We start from the raw sequence: 20632 nt of genomic DNA, 5'->3' as shown, positions 1-20632 counted from the left end.
CAGCAAACCAAGATACAACCAGCAAAACGATAAAAGCAAACGACTCTCCCCCCCCCCCCCCCCCCCCAAAAAAAAATATATATATACATCTGTTGCTTTTTAACTCCCGCAGGCGCCATAGCCACGTCAGCCGAGCCGCCGCGTGCAGAGGGTTCGCAACACATGCTGGAGAAAGCGTCCGAAGTTCTGTCTGAAAATGGGTTGAGTTGGATTGGCGCATGCATAGCGCATGCTACTGCGAACATAGGCCGGGAAAGAGGAAAGAGAGAGATAGCTCGGCAAAAGAATGGGCACACCCTTGCGCTTCGCTCTATCGCGCTTTTCCCCTCTCGTTCCCATCGGTTCTCTCTGGTTCCTTCGCGCACATGGCTTGCAAACGTCACGTGCTGGCGCGCGGAAAACGATAACCGCAGATGCTCGCGCCTTTGGGGAATGGGCGCGGCGCTGCGCTGCCCTAGCTGAACTGTCCCCTCTCATTCCTTCCGCGCATGGCTTGAAAACGTCACGCCGCAAAGGGCCGAGGGTGATGCGATCGTCTTTGGGGAAGGCACACTTTCCAGTGCGTGGTGCGGAGTTCGATATATCGAACGGCCGGTGAAATTGAGTTCGATATATGACGCGGCTTTCCTATATTTTTACAAGAGATTTTCAACGGGATATTTTGGGAGTTCGATATAACCAAAATTCGATATATCCGGGTTGGATATATCCGGGTTCGACTGTAGCATTAATTACGAGAAAGCATTTGACTCACCTGAAACCTCAGCAGTCATGCAGCCATTGCATAAGCAAGGTGTAAGTGAGCCATACAATAAAGAACTGGAAGGTACCCGTAGAGTCTCCACAGCAGCTGTAAATAAAATTATCGTAAGGAAGGGTGTTATTCACAAACACCTTTACTCAAACTACTACGGCCCTCGAGGCTTGTTTTGGTCAAATATTTAGAGGAATCCACCAAGGTGGAGTAGGTTTCTAATAAGGGAGTAATTACCGTATTTACTCGCATAATGCTCGCACTCGCATAATGCTCGCACCCCCCACATTGCCTATCGAAAATTGGAAATTTTTTTTTCCTCGCATAATCATCGCATCCCCAACATCACTGCCGCGAGAGTCGACATGTTGCACCGCGGCAGTCGACTACGTGTAGCGAGCGCCATCTTTCTAGTGCTACTGAAACTAGCTGGCCCCGTTAGGTGCGTGCGCTACCAGGAGGCGCTACCCGACCCAACCGACGATCATCATCACCAGCTCCGACCACTGCGAGCGCCTCGAGAAGGAAACGTCAAGGTGTTTCGTCAGTTTTGTTCCGCTGGTACCGCCGCACGTTCTCCCGAGTTCCGCGCATAGTTCTGCCATTTTGCGAAGACTTTCGTAGGCCTCGCTCAGTGCGTGCTACTTTTGTCACCGTGCTCTCGGTGCCGCTTCGCCATGGGGCGATACGCAAGCTATACCGCTGCCTTTAAGCTAAAAGCTGTCGAGTACGCTTTGGAGCACGGCAACCGCGCTGCCAGCAGACACTTCGGAGTCAACGAGTTTTGTGTCCGCTACTGGAGACGGCAGCACGACAAGCTCAAGGCAAGATGAAGAGGGTGAAGCTGAGGAAGCCGACGAAGCAGCGACCAGCGATAGCGATGGCAATGTCGACGTGGACTCCGCGGACTCTGAGTGATGGTGATGTTGCAGGCGGCCAGCCTTCGCAAATAAAGTGTTTCTGCAGCTAGTGTTTGTCGTCTCTGTGGTTTTATTACAAACGTAAGTCCTGCTTGCAATTGAAGTTTTGGTTAAATTTACAATAGCTGGCTTGAGAACCCCGGTTCACAGCCTATTTACATTTGCTTTCAGCACTCCAAAGCATTGTTCAAAAATTTTCCCCGCGTAATTATCGCACCCCCTAACTTCGCACCGATTTTCTGCGAAAAAAAGTGCGAGGATTATGCGAGTAAATACGGTACTCATTGACATCCACCTAAAGCGCAGCCATACGGCCACGAAGGAAAGCTATACAGCTTTCTCAGAAACTGCATAGTTAAAGAAAAATTTGTCCTAATCCAGGAATCGAACCCGGCACCACCGCCTTTCTGAGGCAGTAGCTCTACCGACTGAGCTAATCAGGACGGCCAGCTGATCAGATGGTAGGGTGAGAGCGAATTGATCTATAACTCGAAGTGGGAACGGTGCTGGTCAAATACAGTCGCTGACTGATTTTTTGGACTCTCAACGGACTACGAAAATGTCCGAAAAATTGGGCAATCCAAAAAAACAAATGTGCGCCAAAAAAAGCTCAATTTATTGCCTATTATTCACTTTGAGGCCGGAAAAAGTCATGAATGCTTTTCTGCACCACGCTTCGCTTCCGTGCTAACAGGTCCGCCTGAATTTCGTTTGCATCAGCTCAGCTTGGGTCGGCTGCGCTGCTGCAGGTGTCATCGTCATCGTCGCTCTCAGAGTCCACAAGCACTTGGCGAATAATTTCTGCACCTGTGAGCTCAGCGCACAGTTCCAACTCATGGTCCATGTCTGTGAACTCTGAAAATGAGACAGCCGATGGAATTTCGACATCAGCAGTGCGAAGGTCGTAAATGAGCTGCTCATTGCCTGACAGCTGAGCGACGACGCTCTTCTCGTCCAAGGCAGCCGACTCGTCATTCAGTCATTCAGCACGAATCCCGCGTGACGGAAGCAACTGCGTGGCGTTGTGAGCGCTACAGACTTCCACGCATCGGCGAGCGTGCTAAGTGCTCCAAGCAAATCGACAGTAGATTTTCCCACTGTCAAGGCACACTACAACCACGAACCACTGGATCACAACACTGACTCCGTTGAGTGCCTTCTCGCTGCCACATTGCACGCAAAAAAAAAAAAGAAAAAAAGATAAAAAAAAAACCACTTTATAAAATTCAGAAACAGATTCTTGAAAAACTGAAGCCGATTCAATTAAATGAGAGCCACAGTAGCGACACAACGTAGTTCTCGCATCAGCACGACCACGGCTAGGCCTACTCACTACGCTTGGCAATGCACGGGAAATGCACGGCAAATACACAGAAGAACAGGCAGTCGAAATGACGGCAGTGACTTTGTCCCGGAAACGGAAGCTACTTGGCAAATATTATAGCCTCGGTTCAGCGTCAGTTTAGCTGAGGAGCGGCACGCAAGGCCGGCAAAGATTTTGAGGCTATCTAAGGAAAACGTAAACAAACAAGATGGCGGCGACATCGCTCAAAATGTGTGGCAGTTGGCCCGGCTGATGCTTGGGATGTCCGGAAAATCGAATAGCCCTCCTTAGAGTGTCCAAAATTTTGAGCAGTGTAATACATTGACTTTATAAGGTATGTCCTGGGGCCGGGAATGAGTCTGAATAATCAAGCATGTCCGAAAAATTGAGTGTCCAAAAAATCAGTTGTCGACTGTATTTAGGGGAATCCCCCAAGGTGGAGTAGATTTGTAATAAGGGAGTAATTACTCATTGCATCCACCCAAGCGCAGCCATACGGCTACAAAGGAAAGCTATACAGCTTTCTCAGAAACTTCGTAGTTAAAGAAAAATTCGTCCTGATCCGGGAATCGAACCCGGCACCACCGCCTTTCCGGGGCAGTCGCTCTACCGACTGAGCTAACCAGGACGGTCAGCAGATCAGATGGTAGGGCGAGAGCGAATTGATCTATAACTCGAAGTGGGAATGGTGTTGGTCAAATATTTAGGGGAATCCCCCAAGGTGGAGTAGATTTGTAATAAGGGAGTAATTACTCATTGCATCCACCCAAGCGCAGCCATACGGCTACAAAGGAAAGCTATACAGCTTTCTCAGAAACTTCGTAGTTAAAGAAAAATTCGTCCTGATCCGGGAATCGAACCCGGCACCACCGCCTTTCCGGGGCAGTCGCTCTACCGACTGAGCTAACCAGGACGGTCAGCAGATCAGATGGTAGGGCGAGAGCGAATTGATCTATAACTCGAAGTGGGAATGGTGTTGGTCAAATATTTAGGGGAATCCCCCAAGGTGGAGTAGATTTGTAATAAGGGAGTAATTACTCATTGCATCCACCCAAGCGCAGCCGTACGGCTACAAAGGAAAGCTATACAGCTTTCTCAGAAACTTCGTAGTTAAAGAAAAATTCGTCCTGATCCGGGAATCGAACCCGGCACCACCGCCTTTCCGGGGCAGTCGCTCTACCGACTGAGCTAACCAGGACGGTCAGCAGATCAGATGGTAGGGCGAGAGCGAATTGATCTATAACTCGAAGTGGGAATGGTGTTGGTCAAATATTTAGGGGAATCCCCCAAGGTGGAGTAGATTTGTAATAAGGGAGTAATTACTCATTGCATCCACCCAAGCGCAGCCATACGGCTACAAAGGAAAGCTATACAGCTTTCTCAGAAACTTCGTAGTTAAAGAAAAATTCGTCCTGATCCGGGAATCGAACCCGGCACCACCGCCTTTCCGGGGCAGTCGTTCTACCGACTGAGCTAACCAGGACGGTCAGCAGATCAGATGGTAGGGCGAGAGCGAATTGATCTATAACTCGAAGTGGGAATGGTGTTGGTCAAATATTTAGGGGAATCCCCCAAGGTGGAGTAGATTTGTAATAAGGGAGTAATTACTCATTGCATCCACCCAAGCGCAGCCATACGGCTACAAAGGAAAGCTATACAGCTTTCTCAGAAACTTCGTAGTTAAAGAAAAATTCGTCCTGATCCGGGAATCGAACCCGGCACCACCGCCTTTCCGGGGCAGTCGCTCTACCGACTGAGCTAACCAGGACGGTCAGCAGATCAGATGGTAGGGCGAGAGCGAATTGATCTATAACTCGAAGTGGGAATGGTGTTGGTCAAATATTTAGGGGAATCCCCCAAGGTGGAGTAGATTTGTAATAAGGGAGTAATTACTCATTGCATCCACCCAAGCGCAGCCATACGGCTACAAAGGAAAGCTATACAGCTTTCTCAGAAACTTCGTAGTTAAAGAAAAATTCGTCCTGATCCGGGAATCGAACCCGGCACCACCGCCTTTCCGGGGCAGTCGCTCTACCGACTGAGCTAACCAGGACGGTCAGCAGATCAGATGGTAGGGCGAGAGCGAATTGATCTATAACTCGAAGTGGGAATGGTGTTGGTCAAATATTTAGGGGAATCCCCCAAGGTGGAGTAGATTTGTAATAAGGGAGTAATTACTCATTGCATCCACCCAAGCGCAGCCATACGGCTACAAAGGAAAGCTATACAGCTTTCTCAGAAACTTCGTAGTTAAAGAAAAATTCGTCCTGATCCGGGAATCGAACCCGGCACCACCGCCTTTCTGGGGCAGTCGCTCTACCGACTGAGCTAACCAGGACGGTCAGCAGATCAGATGGTAGGGCGAGAGCGAATTGACTATAACTCGAAGTGGGAATGGTGTTGGTCAAATATTTAGGGGAATCCCCCAAGGTGGAGTAGATTTGTAATAAGGGAGTAATTACTCATTGCATCCACCCAAGCGCAGCCATACGGCTACAAAGGAAAGCTATACAGCTTTCTCAGAAACTTCGTAGTTAAAGAAAAATTCGTCCTGATCCGGGAATCGAACCCGGCACCACCGCCTTTCCGGGGCAGTCGCTCTACCGACTGAGCTAACCAGGACGGTCAGCAGATCAGATGGTAGGGCGAGAGCGAATTGATCTATAACTCGAAGTGGGAATGGTGTTGGTCAAATATTTAGGGGAATCCCCCCAAGGTGGAGTAGATTTGTAATAAGGGAGTAATTACTCATTGCATCCACCCATGCGCAGCCATACAGCTTTCTCAGAAACTTGGTAGTTAAAGAAAAATTCGTCCTGATCTGGAAATCGAACCCGGCACCACCACCTTAACGGGGTAGTAGCTCTACCGACTGAGCTAACCAGTTTTTCCTACCTACCATTTTTAGTTCCATAGCCCTCTGAGATGTCCTCAACTTAAGTACAACTCTCTTGGTTAGCCTCCACGTTTCAGCCCCATAGGTGAGTACAGGTAAGATGCAACTGTTGTAAAGGTCTATACACCCTGACATCTCCCTAAGGCAAGGGGTGAAAGAACCATTTCCTCCCTTTTCTTGTCTAGCCTCTGCTGTACTGTAGCTGCGACCTCATGAGCACTGGTCGAACCGGTCCGTCATGTAAATAACATGACCTCAGAGGCGAGTAGCCTGGCAGGCAAAATCATTCAGTTCCGCTTCTGAACCGGTTTCGCTTATGTCAAGCGTTTGACTACTGCCTTTATTCTCTCAATTAGAGCCGGCTCGGTATCTGCCGCAGCTAGCAGGACCTCCTGCACCACGCTGCAAAATACACAGCGATAAAAAACGAGCAACTCGAAGCAGGGCGCATACTGAGCCTTCCTTGGAAACCATATGAGGTAAGGAATTTCAGCTTGCAAGCCAGTTGGAATTGTTTGGAAGATTGCCTTTGAGGGTTGCTGCCCGTTTTCGTTTACAAAAAGATGATACGCGCGTGGCCACCACCTATCTTTCCTTCTCTTTAGATTGCAATTTTTTTTATTTGAATAAAACAAACCAGTAGTAAGAAACCTGTTGCAATATATGATGATGGCAGTGACAAAAGGGATGGTGCTCTGTAGTCAGGAAGGGTGTCCTAGACGATTTCTCGGCTGTCTTCATTTTTAGTCTTTGCATTCAAAGGTCGCTTCTGCAATGTAACGAGGTTCGCGAATTGGAAGACCGGTCCACGAGTTCTGGCAGCAAGCAGTGCATATAAAATTTTTTGAGACGCGGCTACATCTCGTCCTCCCAAAACGATTCATGCCTAGAAATTGCCTCAATACTCATGCCATTTTTGGTCCAGATTACAAACAAGCACTTCTGATGGCGAGCCATATTCAGCTGGCCTTGTACTTGGTACCAATAATTGCTAGTCTTGAGCTGCAATCTTCCATCCTTGTTTTCGACACAGCAGGTTATTTTTTTGTCGCGAACTCCTTTCAGTGGAGCCGAGTACGGACACTTGACGAGGATGTCCTGTGGAAGCGCCAAGGAAGGAGTCAACAAGGCCGCATTCTTTTACCGCAACGTTGTATTCCTTCTCGATTTGCTTTAGTGCTAAGCACCTTTATGACTTCAGATGTGTCATCCCGTCTCATTTTACACACAGCGCCAAACAGTGATGCCTTTCCTGCTTCCATAGAGTGGATCCGCTTTGCTTTGACGTTGCTCGCTGCAGGTCTTCCATATTGTTTGCCGAGAGCTATTTCAGGAAATGGTCGAAAGCAGTTGCAAAAGCATCGGGTCTGGTAGGTCAGCTTCATCTCTGCGCTGGCAGCGTGCCATAGTTGACGGCTTCTTTTTCTGTAGTTTCGCTTTCGATTCCTCTTGGAAACTGATGCCTTCACAAATGACATCTTCCAAGCTGTCCTCTGGAAATCCTGTGCACTATTTTTTCGTGGTATGTTCCTTGACAGTTCACGTTGTTCTGACTTTCAACCTGAACCAAACAGTAAAATTTCCTACACGTGGCAGTAACACTCTTGTTTTAGTCTTTACGTCCAACCCAGATCTCATCAAATCCCTATCATGTAACACTGATATTCAACTTATCGCTTCAGATTCCTCAACGTGACTATAAAAATGGAGACTTCTCTCGTATTAACTCCGCGCTAGTAGACTTTTTCCTTGATTTTAAGGAATCCGCATTTAATAAAAGTGTTCAAGAAAACTGGCTAGCTTTCAAGAATAAAATTTCTGAATTGGTTGAAACCTATGTTCCATTTGTATGCATTCGTGGTGATTGTAACAAGCCCTGGTATTCCAACTCCTTAAGAAGACTTTCTCAAAAGAAAAAGAGGCTTTTTCGTGAAGCTAAAGGGACCCCGTTGGCATACAAATGGAGGAAATATTTTGCGTGCTTACAGGAGTATACACGTCTTCTAAGGTGTACAAAGAGAAAATTTTTCCACAGTGATCTCTATGGCATCCTACATTCCAACCCAAAGAAATTCTGGCGGCTGTTATCACCCAAATCGAGCAACTCACACTGCATTACCCTTTTAAATCTGGATGGTTCACAGGTGGCTCTGGAACTTTGATCCGACGTTATGAATTCTTATTTTACATCTGTCTTCACCCATGAGCCTGCCTGGAATACACCAACTCTACAAAGTTTTAACTTCCCCGATATGGCCCCTATCGACATCACTACAGCTGGCATCTGTGCTCTGGTTGACAAACTAAACTATTCTAGTGCCGCAGGGCCTGACAACATCGCTGCAAAGTTATTAAAAGCTATAAAAAATATATCTTGTCATTTTCTAAAAATAATATTCGACCAGTCTGTCTCTAATGGCTCAATACCGAGTGACTGGAAATTGAACAAAGTTGTTCCTGTGTTCAAGGCAGGTAACCGGAGCAACCCATCGAACTATCGTCCTATCTCAATAACCTGCATTCCATGTAAATTCCTTGAGCATATTATATACTCTCAAATTGCGTCCCACCTGAATTCCAACTCCTTCTTTTCCAGAAATTGGCATGGCTTTCGTCGTGGTTATTCATGTGAATTGCAATTATTCGAGTTTACCATGGACCTTCACCTAAATCTTGATTCTTTGTTTCAAACTGATGTCGTCCATCTAGACTTTTCTAAAGCATTCGACTGCGTCATCAACGTCTTATGTCCAAACTTTCAGGTCTTCACCTTCACCCACTTGTTTTAGACTGGATTCATAACTTTCTCACGGCTCGCTCTCAGTTCACCGTAATAGGCGGTTTTCCTTCAAATACTACTTGTGTAACTTCCGGCGTACCACAGGGGTCTGTGTTACGACCGGTGCTCTTCTTAAATTTTATTAATGACCTTCCCTCCAATATTTCTTCCACCATCTGCCTCTTCGCGGACTGCATTATTTACCGACGTATAATTACTAGAGACGATCAAATTGCCCCCCAGAACGAAAACTGGTGCACATTGTGGTTGATGAAACTTAATACTGGGAAGGGCAGCTATGAAAAGTTATCGCACATAGCATCTTCCCCTCCTAACATATGAAATATTTGTTCGCAGTAAGCTTGAATATGCATCCGCAATTTGGGGTCCTGCCTAATTAACATGCAGCCCACTTCCTACCATTTTCATGCCAGCGTAAGCTCAATCAAATCACTAACTCTATTTCTCCCTCTTAACTCCTCCCATTCGTACATCACGCCAATTCCAATAGCGTCCAAATGATTCCACTAACGCTTTTAATAATTCTTTTTTCCCGACCGCAATTGAAGAATGACGCGACTGGGTTTAGACCAATGTTGTTAAATTATCTTCTGGACTGACATGTTGTTTCTGCTTCAATTCAGGTTCATGTAATTTTTTTTTCTCCCCTTGTACTGACCTTTTCTGTTACCCACTGTGTTCTCACCCTGCTGCCCGAACCTCTCGCCAACGAATGTGATGCCAACGAAGTAACCAGCGCAGTTGGCGTGGTCTCCAAACACATGATTAGGGCCGTTATTTATATCCTTTAACAAGGCGCTCTACTTTTTCAGAAAATGATGCATCTTCAGAGCCTCTAACTTTTATTGCTGTTGCAACACTATGCCGCAGGCACACAGCTGCTGGGAGAATAGAGTTTTTTTTTTACCTTCGGGGGAAGGTTTTCTAGCCGTTCCTGCACTCAATTTTTTCAACCCGCTGGTTTCCATATGGTTCTGCTGCTATGATAGAGTGGCAAATGCTGGAATCGCCATCAGCAGTAAGTTTTGTATACCTGATGCCATGCAGTTTTCTTGAAGCCTTCAACCACAATAGCTTGCTTGATGCTGGTTAAGCTTCCATGCCAGTTCTTGTGGCACTGATGCTGTTTCGGGGTGGAGTACGAGCACGCATTGCGCACACCTTGTTTTTCACGCCAAGGTACAGGACTTTTCCAGTTCTGTGACCAACGATAGCAGCCTGAAAGAGTACCACCAATATTAGTCACAAAGCTGCCCTGCTGGCTGCAGTGCTTATTGCTCGAACAGATAGGTATTTCAGCTTATCAGTTGCCACTCAAGTGTTACTTTATGATGACCTTTTTCGATCATAATGGTACCTATCCCTGTTGTTATGGATGTTCATTCAGGTCCGTGCGTTTGCACATATACACACATATACTTAAGCACACATAACATCGCTGGCAGCACTTTTGTATTCAAAGTTCTAACCATCGCACACTCGCCCTCTTCGTTGACAGGTTATGGATATAGTGCTCTAGAAGATTGGGCAGTGTGTCAATCGCGCTGCGAAATGCATGAGAACAGGGGGCCACTTTTGCGATGACGGAGGACACACCAGTTGCGCTGCCACCAGCATCCGTCCGGATGCCCACATATGTGCGCTGTGCAGCGAGGTGGATACCGTGCACACTGTACGTTCTTATTTGCTTTGCGTCGTGTAGAGCTGTTCACGACAAGATTTTACAAGTATGCTGGTTAACGAGGCTCAGTACTGCTAGCAATCACCTAATTAAGACGAAAGCCTTTAATGACTCATACTGCCGTGGACAAAGTGTGTCCCGCTTTTGCAGCGGCTATCGCGTGGCGTTCCTTGGCGCCCAAGTGTGGGATTGCAGATGACAGGAACGCTAGACAAGATGAGACTTCTCAAGTTTTCTCCTTTCACTACTTTAGTCGCTAAAGTCCCTCGTAACTTTTTTATTTTCCGTCGTGCGCTGCTCTGTAGGACTACCCAAGCATGCACGGTGTCTCCTGATTAACATAAAGGAATGGCAGGGGCAGTTTAAGCACTTAGAATAAGTAGACTATTAAATATCGCACCAGTTGCGTAGCATGTAAAAATAGCTTCAAAGAGAACCGCGCTCCACCTCTGTACCACCCCGCTATCTCCGCAGCCGCTACCCGCCGAGCGGTGAACGTGGCACCCCTATTGCACGTCGCGCCCTCTTGCGGAAGTCGGTTCCTGTCATTGCAAAAGCGGCTCGCTCTTCGGCGCCGGTCCGTCACACTGCCCAATGTTCTAGAGCACTATTTTATGGAGGTGTGGGCAGTGATCAAGACAATGGGGCAGTGGAAAAAGGTCAAGCTTCTTTTTGCGCCAAGTATAAAATATTTCCGAGTATGAAATAGGAGCGCTTTTTGTTATTATCGTAATTCAACAAATTTGTGCACTCACCACTCCTGACGAAGTGTCGTATTTGTTCTTGTAGGATCTCTTTCACCACGCTCCATCTGCGATGACTGCTATCGTGGGTATACCATCACTGTCAATGTCGCCACATTCTCTTGCCAGCCTTGCTTCTTCCGCGCCCGCTGTTTTCATTTCCTCCCAGGCGGCTTGATTGATAATTTGTCCAATGTCGTCTCCTATTTTTGTGTAAGTGTCTGATGACATTCCTGGGATGTTCATGGACGCCAGCAGCTTGTTGAGGTTTGAGAAACCACAGCCGATTGACACTATTCCACACACTGCTGTCGTGTTTATGTCGCCGCAGCCGCTGGAAGCTTGCGCGTCAGGTTCCGGGTCGGTGTGGATGACATCCTTTCTTCGGCACATCCTGCATACAAGAATTAGCTTGCTTTGAAGACCTTGCTTTCTTTCAGACGCACAGTCCATATCCGGCAAAGTGTAGTTGAAGGGAACATGGACGGCGGTCTTTTGCAAGCTGCTCAACAGGTGCTGAAGGTTAACAATGCGTCATCCTTGTATTCCAGCATTCGCACTGATGTCCTTTTCTGCGGTGGGTATGGAACCTCGATTAGCAACATCTTCGTTGCACGACCCTGTTGCGCTCATTACTGAAGACGACCGGGTACTTCCTGACACCTCTCCATCTTTGATGAAAGCTTCAACATCTGCCTGCCTGGGGTTGTGCTTGATGGCTTCTGGTGACGAAGGCTCTTCAGCAAAAGGTAGCTACTACAGCAAGAGTAGTGCGTTTTGCTCGTAGGTGGGTCATTATCCAGAGCTTTCTGGTGTTTGCAATCAATGCACCAGCCTGCTTACGCTTCCCGTACCTGAAATTTTTTGCTGGCATTTTCTGCTGCCTCGTTGCCTTCTGGTATTCAAGTCACTTAATACTAATTGATTGTTCTCTAGAACGAAATCAAACGCCGGGTGCAGCATTGCGCAAAAACTGCCATAAAATTAAGGATTGAACCAAACACAGATGAAGAAGCGGAAGATATATGTGTTTGGCAGGTAACTAGCCAAATTAAGCGGTCACCTTTCTGTGGCTCTGTAACCAAGGCAATGCTGGAACTAGGAGGTCCTTTTATCGGGGAGCTGAATACTGGGGTCCCCAACACAATGGATTGTTTTCCAGTAACCAAAGGCTAATATGGGGGAAGGTTCCCTTCACGCGTTTTCAACTCTGTCAAAAGATGATCTCTCTCGCTATTCGAAACCAGGCCTGCTGAGTACTGCCTGCAAAGAATCCTCACTGTAAAGGAATTTTCGCACAAAAGATGGGAGGGGGCATAGGTGACCCAAACTGGAAAACTCTACAATGGTGCGCTACTGGACCACTCTGGCCCCCAGGTTTGGCCGCATATCAACTGAAAGTTCTTGGCTCTACTTTTTGTACACGGAAGAACTAACACTTTCATTTCACGGTGTAATTTACACACCTGGACGGGGAATAGAACTTTCCTGCCTTTTGTAATGCTTAAGTGCTGCCATCTATCGATAAAAAAAGTTCAAATCTGAGTTGCTTCGCAGGTGGTGAGCTACGAAGTTTCTGAGAAAGCTGTATAGCTTTCCTTTGTACAGTATGGCTGCGCTTGGGGTGGATGTCAATGAGTAATTACTTCCTTATTAGAAATCTACTCCACCTTGGGGGATTCCCCTAAATATTTAACCATCACCATTCCCACTTCGAGTTATAGGTCAATTCGCTCTTGCCTTACCATCTGATCTGCTAGCCGTCCTTGTTAGCTCAGTCGGTAGAGCGACTGCCCAGGATAGGCGGTGGTGCCGGGTTCGATTCCCCGACCAAGAGAAATTTTTCTTTAACTACTAAGTTTCTGAGAAAGCTGTATAGCTTTCCTTTGTAGCCGTATGCCTGCGCTTTGGGTGGATGTCAATGAGTAATTACTCCCTTATTAGAAATCTACTCCACCTTGGGGGATTCCCCTAAATATTTAACCATCACTATTCCCACTTCGAGTTATAGGTCAATTCGCTCTTGCCTTACCATCTGATCTGCTAGCCGTCCTTGTTAGCTCAGTCGGTAGAGCGACTGCCCAGGATAGGCGGTGGTGCCGGGTTCGATTCCCCGACCAAGAGAAATTTTTCTTTAACTACTAAGTTTCTGAGAAAGCTGTATAGCTTTCCTTTGTAGCCGTATGCCTGCGCTTTGGGTGGATGTCAATGAGTAATTACTCCCTTATTAGAAATCTACTCCACCTTCGGGGATTCCCCTAAATATTTAGCCAACAGCATTCCCACTTCGAGTTATAGATCAATTCACTCTTGCCTTGCCATCTGATCTGCTAGCCATCCTGGTTAGCTCCGTCGGTAGAGCGACTGCCCAGGATAGGCGGTGGTGCCGGGTTCGATTCCCGGACCAAGACAAATTTTTCTTTAACTACGAAGTTTCTGAGAAAGCTGTATAGCTTTCCTTTGTAGCCGTATGGCTGCGCTTGGGTGGATGCAATGAGTAATTACTCCCTTATTACAAATCTATTCCACCTTGGGGGATTCCCCTAAGTATTTGACTAACTTCATTCTCACTTCGAGTTACAGATCAATGCGCTCTCGCCCTACCATCTGATCTGCTGGCCATCCTTGTTAGCTCAGTCAGTAGAGCGATTGCCCCGGACAGGCGGTGGTGCCGGGTTCGATTCCTGGATCAGGACGAATTTTTCTTTGACTACGAAGTTTCTGAGAAAGCTGTATAGCTTTGTAGCCGTATGGCTGCGTTTTGGATGGATGTCAATGAGTAATTACTCCCTTATTAGAAATCTATTCCACCTTGGGGGATTCCCCTAAGTATTTGACTAACTATTTGCTCTCGCCCTACCATCTGATCTGTTAGCCGTCCTGGTTAGCCCAGTTGGTAGAGCGACTGCCCCAGAAAGGCTGTGGTGCCGGGTTCGATTCCCGGATCAGGATGATTTTTTTTAACTACGAAGTTTCTGAGAAAGCTGTATAGCTTTCCCTTGTAGCCATATGGCTGCGCTTTGGGTGGATGTCAATGAGTAATTACCCCCTTATTAGAAATCTACTCCGCCTTGGGGGATTCCCCTAAATATTTAGCCAACAGCATTCCCACTTCGAGTTATAGATCAATTCACTCTTGCCTTGCCATCTGATCTGCTAGCCATCCTGGTTAGCTCCGTCGGTAGAGCGACTGCCCAGGATAGGCGGTGGTGCCGGGTTCGATTCCGGGACCAAGACAAATTTTTCTTTAACTACGAAGTTTCTGAGAAAGCTGTATAGCTTTCCTTTGTAGCCATATGCCTGCGCTTTGGGTGGATGTCAATGAGTAATTACTCCCTTATTAGAAATCTACTCCACCTTGGGGGATTCCCCTAAATATTTGAATAACTATTTGCTCTCGCCCTACCATCTGATCTGTTAGCCGTCCTGGTTAGCCCAGTTGGTAGAGCGACTGCCCCAGAAAGGCTGTGGTGCCGGGTTCGATTCCCGGATCAGGATGATTTTTTTTAACTACGAAGTTTCTGAGAAAGCTGTATAGCTTTCCCTTGTAGCCATATGGCTGCGCTTTGGGTGGATGTCAATGAGTAATTACTCCCTTATTAGAAATCTACTCCGCCTTGGGGGATTCCCCTAAATATTTAGCCAACAGCATTCCCACTTCGAGTTATAGATCAATTCACTCTTGCCTTGCCATCTGATCTGCTAGCCATCCTGGTTAGCTCCGTCGGTAGAGCGACTGCCCAGGATAGGCGGTGGTGCCGGGTTCGATTCCCGGACCAAGACAAATTTTTCTTTAACTACGAAGTTTCTGAGAAAGCTGTATAGCTTTCCTTTGTAGCCATATGCCTGCGTTTTGGATGGATGTCAATGAGTAATTACTCCCTTATTAGAAATCTATTCCACCTTGGGGGATTCCCCTAAGTATTTGACTAACTATTTGCTCTCGCCCTACCATCTGATTTGTTAGCCGTCCTGGTTAGCCCAGTTGGTAGAGCGACTGCCCCAGAAAGGCTGTGGTGCCGGGTTCGATTCCCGGATCAGGATGATTTTTTTTAACTACGAAGTTTCTGAGAAAGCTGTATAGCTTTCCCTTGTAGCCATATGGCTGCGCTTTGGGTGGATGTCAATGAGTAATTACTCCCTTATTAGAAATCTACTCCACCTTGGGGGATTCCCCTAAATATTTAGCCAACAGCATTCCCACTTCGAGTTATAGATCAATTCACTCTTGCCTTGCCATCTGATCTGCTAGCCATCCTGGTTAGCTCCGTCGGTAGAGCGACTGCCCCAGAAAGGCTGTGGTGCCGGGTTCGATTCCCGGATCAGGATGATTTTTTTTAACTACGAAGTTTCTGAGAAAGCTGTATAGCTTTCCCTTGTAGCCATATGGCTGCGCTTTGGGTGGATGTCAATGAGTAATTACCCCCTTATTAGAAATCTACTCCAGCTTGAGGGATTCCCCTAAATATTTGACCAACTATTCGCTCTCACCCTACCATCCGATCTGCTAGCCGTCCTGGTTAGCTAAGTCGGTAGAGCGACTGCCCTGGAAAAGCGGTGGTGCTGGGTTCGATTCCTGGATCAGGACGAATTTTTCTTTGACTACGAAGTTTCTGAGAAAGCTGTATAGCTTTCCTTTGTAGCTGTATGGCTGCGCTTTGGGTGGATGTCAATGAGTAATTACTCCCTTATTAGAGGCCTGTTTTTTGTTTCAGAAACCAACCTCCGCTCCAATTGCTGCTTGAGTGGAGGAAGTTTTCTTGAGAATCTCATGTTTATTTATTTATTTATTGTAAGTACCTACAGCGCCCATGAGGCATTATTGTAGGGGGGATACAACTACATACAATAACACATGCAAAGAAGATATAGGGAAACTTGTTAGCAAGGTAACACAACACACTGATAGAAAACTAAATAAATTCACAAGTAGTACAAGTGATAACATAAAATACATTAACACATGCTGGCAAACGCACGAGATCTGGAAGAAATATATCACAACAGCATTTCAACACCGCTTTGGAAGTCAGGTGCACAAACTACATAATTCGGAAGCTTATTCCAGTCCAGAATTGTGTTAGGGAAGAACGAATACTTAAATACATTAATGCGGCATTGATAACGCTTAATCTTTTTCGTGTTGTCTAGTCTCTCCGAAAAGTAATATGGCTGCTTTAGATAAGTGTTTTTATTAATACCGGTACAATCATTGTAAATGCTGTACATGAACTTCAGCCTGCAGATTTTTCGAGTTGCTAAAGTCCCAATACGGTCGCGAAGTTCAGAGCTCTTGATACGAAAATTATAATGGCCAGTCACAAACCTTGCAGCGCGTTTCTGTACCCTTTCTAACTTGTCAATGAGGGCACCCGTGAAAGGGTCCTATGCAACACAAGCATATTCTAATACAGGCATGACATTAATTCACTCCTAAGGTTAGCAGTCGGGATTTTAAGTTGTGCGTACACAGATGGGTTTTTCGTTTTACAAAACCTTTTATAAACCTGAGCTTTCTTTCTGATAGATGCACGTAATCTGTTATTGATCCATGGTTTATCCGCTTGCTTATTAGGTGACATCAGCCTTCCGGGAATAAACTGATCAATGAGAGACAACAGCTCGTTTTTGAAGTTTGTCCACAGTTCGTTTACATCACAGGAAATGGAGCTAAGAAAACCGTAAAAAATGAATCAAGTTCCATAATTATAGCATCATAGTTACCTTTTTCATACATATAAACCTTTCTACGACATTGCCTCGGAACTTCGACTCGTTTGCATACAACTGTTGCTGCTACCACTTCATGGTCACTAATTCCAGGTATGGCTACTACGTTTTTTACAAGATCACTTTGATTAGAAAAGAGCAAATCTAAGGTATTGGCACCGTTTGATCCGACACGCGTAGGAAAGTCCACAAATTGATGCAGCCCGTAAACACTTACAATTTCATACAGTGCACAATGATGTGCAGAACGACTCCCTTCAGGATAACGGTCCTTCCATGTGATATCTGGCAAGTTATAGTCGCCCCTAACAGGATGAGTTCAGAAGCTAGAGCGGATAGCGAGCGGGAGAGGCTAAGTAACGGTTCTTTACTAGTGGAAGTAGGCGGCCTGTAAAACGATCCCACGGTAAGACTGTTTCTGGCAGAAAGGATTAATTTGCACCAAACAGATTCTGAACGGTCATCACCACAGTCCAAAGGCACACTCTGAATTTGGCTATGCACGAGAACAAAGACGCCCCCGCCATGTGCATTACAGTCCTTGCGATAAGCTGTGTACTCGGACGGGAAAACTTGAAATATCAGAGTTGAGCCAAGACTCCGTACCAATGACAACATCAGGCTGCGAAATGTGAACTAGGCCGGAGAATTCCACAATCTTATTCTTTATACTTACAATAATGACGGAGAGTTGATCATGAGTAGCTGAGCAATGTCTTTCAGCGGCATGGCTTGGTTGCTATTGCACAAGTTCCCGAATTGAACCAGTAGTGCCGTCATACACATAGGTTTTTCCTTGCATTGTTAATCTGTCGAGTTTAAGAGTGTATTTGAAATCGTGCTCCTTTGCATAGCTAATTAGCTTACTCCTTGCTTGGCGAATATTCTTAAAAAAATGTTCACTTAAAGAAAGGCCAGTGTCCTTAAATTTTGAAGCAGCAGACAATATGCACTGCTTGTCCTTAAAGTGACTTAATTTTACAATTATCGGCCTTCTCTTTTCACTGGATTCTTTGCCAATTCTATGGGCTCTTTCTACTGAAATGGGGCTAATGGTTATGCTGAGATGTTCTTTGCAGATATTGAGAACTTTCATCTCGGATTCATCGCAAGTTTCTTTAGCAATGTCAGCGATACCATAAAATAGTAAGTTGTTTCTTCGAGAACGGTTCTCCAGTTCGCCTTGATTAACAAGTACATTACACATTGCAACTGCTAATTGATTACTCTACGACTCTAATTATTTAACCCCAGTTGTTGGTATCGGAGGTAAGGGTTCTATTAGACTATCAACTTTCGAAGTGAGTTGCTCAATTGTACCCTCCATCACATCCTGTTTCATTTTCACGGACTGAAGGTCCTTAAGAATAGTTTCGTTCTGTTCTAGTATTTTTGTTAGCTCATCGCCTCAACAAGCTCCTGAGTCAACGTTTCAGATGGAGGACCGGGGTTTTCTTCTACATCGCCGGATAGCAGTAAGCGTGCCCTAAACCCGTTAAAAATATCAAGCGATTGACATGCTCCAATAACAAGAACAATGCACTCAAGCACAACTGCCAACAATAGTCCCCTGGGCTCCGGTACCGACCTCATAAGGCCATGAGTCGGCCTATAGGAGTAAAACACACCAACCTGTAGAAACGGGAGACGTAAGCATACTGTCCGCATGTCGGCACCGAATCCCAAGAAGACTGTGTGCATCTGATGCTTAAGAAGGCTGCCGGTCGACGAAGTACAGTGATACTAACTGTCGGTGGCTCCGCCTAGCGCCCAGGGCATCCACGTTGCATCCAGATATGGCCGCTTGATAGTGATAGCTGTAGTTTTGCACTGCTGCTTGCCGATGCTGGTGATTTGGGATTCCAGATACGAAGGTGAAGTAAGATGAAACTGCGCAGGCTCCTCCAGAAATGCCACCTGTCCAGCCATGCTGCTTGCCTCCCACGTGCATGGCAAGAAACCGATGCCGGACACCGCTCCAACAGCCTGGAAAAACTGTAGAAACAGGAGACGTGAACATACTGTCTGCATGTCGGCACCGGAACCCAAGAAGACGTGTGTGCATCTAATGCTTAAGAAGGCTGCTGGTCGACGAAGTACAGTGATAACTGTCGGTGGCTCCGCCTAGCGCTCTGCCTGCAACAATGCAACAATGCTACTTTGGGCGCTCCTCAACCATCACTCCACTTGCAAACGTGGTTCATGTCGCATTCTTTGCTCCCACTGTGGACTATGCTCTACCGGTATACCAAGCTTTTCATGAAAGTGGATACTATGAGGATGCACAGACCCTTCCTCTAAAGCGTCAGCTGAGTCACAGTGACTCGGAAATTCTGGCACGTTCTATGAGTGCGGCTCCGGCTGGCCACCCCGCCGAGCATGGATCACTCACCGACTCCAGTGCTGTAGTTGATCATCATATTGATACAAGCTATAGTCGACGACGAAGCAGAGACAATCAGTGGCTTGTTGGCGTAGACGATGAAGTTGGTTGCCTGGAACCGCGCTCAGACCGCTGCTCGGACCGCTCTCGGACTTCGACAGTCTTCTAGGCTCAGGGCATTGCCTGGACGTTGATGCAATACCCGTTACAGTTTGGTGGAGGTGCGGGGTACGCTTTCCCACGTTTACACGCTTCACGATGGATCTGACTCTGGTCCACCAGCGACTCAGTCGCCGCCTCCGCGGACAGTCGCCTGAGGTTGCACCCCTTTCCACCCCTACGAGGATCACGCAGTCACAACTCTCGAGCCACCTCGACATGACCACTGATCCCAGGCTCTCAGATTCGATCCTTTGCCACCCGCCGCGAACACCACCATCTTTTCACGGCGACGTCTTCGAAGATGCTGAGGATTGGCTGGCGACCATCGAGCGAGTGGCTCGGTACAACGGCTGGAGTGACGAGCGAAAGCTCAATAATGTTTACTTCGCCCTAGAAGAGTCTGTGCGTACGTGGTTCGAAAACCACGAGGGCGCCCTTACCACCTGGCAAGCATTTTGCCGTGAACTTCTAACCACCTTCCCCAACGCCGACCGCCCCGAGAAGCCTGAAGCTGCACTTCAGTCCAGAAGCCAGCGACCAAATGAAAGTGTGTGCATGTTCTGTGAAGACATGACCCGTCTTTTCCAGCGCGCAGACCCCAATGTGAAAGAGGAGAAGAAGCTTCGCCATCTCATGCGTGGAATTAAGCAGGAGCTGTTTGCGGGCCTCGTTCGCAATCCACCGCATACTGTTGCTGAATTCCTCGCAGAGGCAATGACCATGGAAACGACGCTCCAACAACTGGCCCGGCAGTACAACCGAGATGTCAGCAGCCTGGCCCCAGATGTTTTTTCGTTGTGCCATGGAGGCGGTGCGGACGCCTTACGTGACCTCATTCGGTCGGTTATTCGAGAGGAACTCCAACGTTTCCGTCTGCCTCGGAGTGCACCAGTGACATCACTGACCGAAGTCGTCAGAGATGAAGTACGCCAGGCTGCTCGTGAATTCCCGGTCACCGACGTACTGCAGCGCGTCGATGAAATGCCCACGCACACATCCGTTGCTCGTCAGGCAGCTGCCTACGATCCTGTCGCTACTATGCCTCCACGGGTCGACGACAAACGAATGTACGCGTTCGTTGCACGTCAAGCAGCTGCCTGTGGTCCTATTGACCCGACACCAGTGGTGAGCCACATCAGTCCGTATGACGCATCAGCTCAAGCTGTGGTGCCTGTTCCACGCCCTTGCAAGTCGGACGTGTGGCGTACGCGGGACCGCAGGCCAATCTGCTACCACTGC

General features: G+C 47.1%; 1 protein-coding gene and 4 non-coding genes across 9 annotated transcripts in view; 4 read left to right on the top strand and 1 right to left on the bottom strand.

The window, feature by feature from the left end:
• LOC146201401 (U2 small nuclear ribonucleoprotein auxiliary factor 35 kDa subunit-related protein 2-like) overlaps positions 1–20632 on the top strand; it is an 86002-nt gene that overhangs the window by 27892 nt on the left and 37478 nt on the right. The gene's annotated exons all lie outside the window — the stretch shown is intronic.
• On the bottom strand, positions 5263–5336 carry TRNAS-AGA (transfer RNA serine (anticodon AGA)). Its single transcript has one exon. It is a non-coding gene; the product is annotated as a tRNA-Ser (tRNA).
• Positions 13997–14070, top strand: TRNAS-AGA (transfer RNA serine (anticodon AGA)). Its single transcript has one exon. It is a non-coding gene; the product is annotated as a tRNA-Ser (tRNA).
• TRNAS-AGA (transfer RNA serine (anticodon AGA)) lies at positions 14543–14616 on the top strand. The gene has a single exon. It is a non-coding gene; the product is annotated as a tRNA-Ser (tRNA).
• TRNAS-AGA (transfer RNA serine (anticodon AGA)) lies at positions 15089–15162 on the top strand. The gene has a single exon. It is a non-coding gene; the product is annotated as a tRNA-Ser (tRNA).

The sequence above is a fragment of the Amblyomma maculatum genome, chromosome 2 (assembly GCF_055883805.1).
Source record: "Amblyomma maculatum isolate TAMU_Amacu chromosome 2, ASM5588380v1, whole genome shotgun sequence".
Lineage (NCBI taxonomy): Eukaryota > Metazoa > Arthropoda > Arachnida > Ixodida > Ixodidae > Amblyomma > Amblyomma maculatum.
Note: the sequence above shows the minus strand (reverse complement) of the source record. Positions and strands in the feature narration are given on the sequence as shown.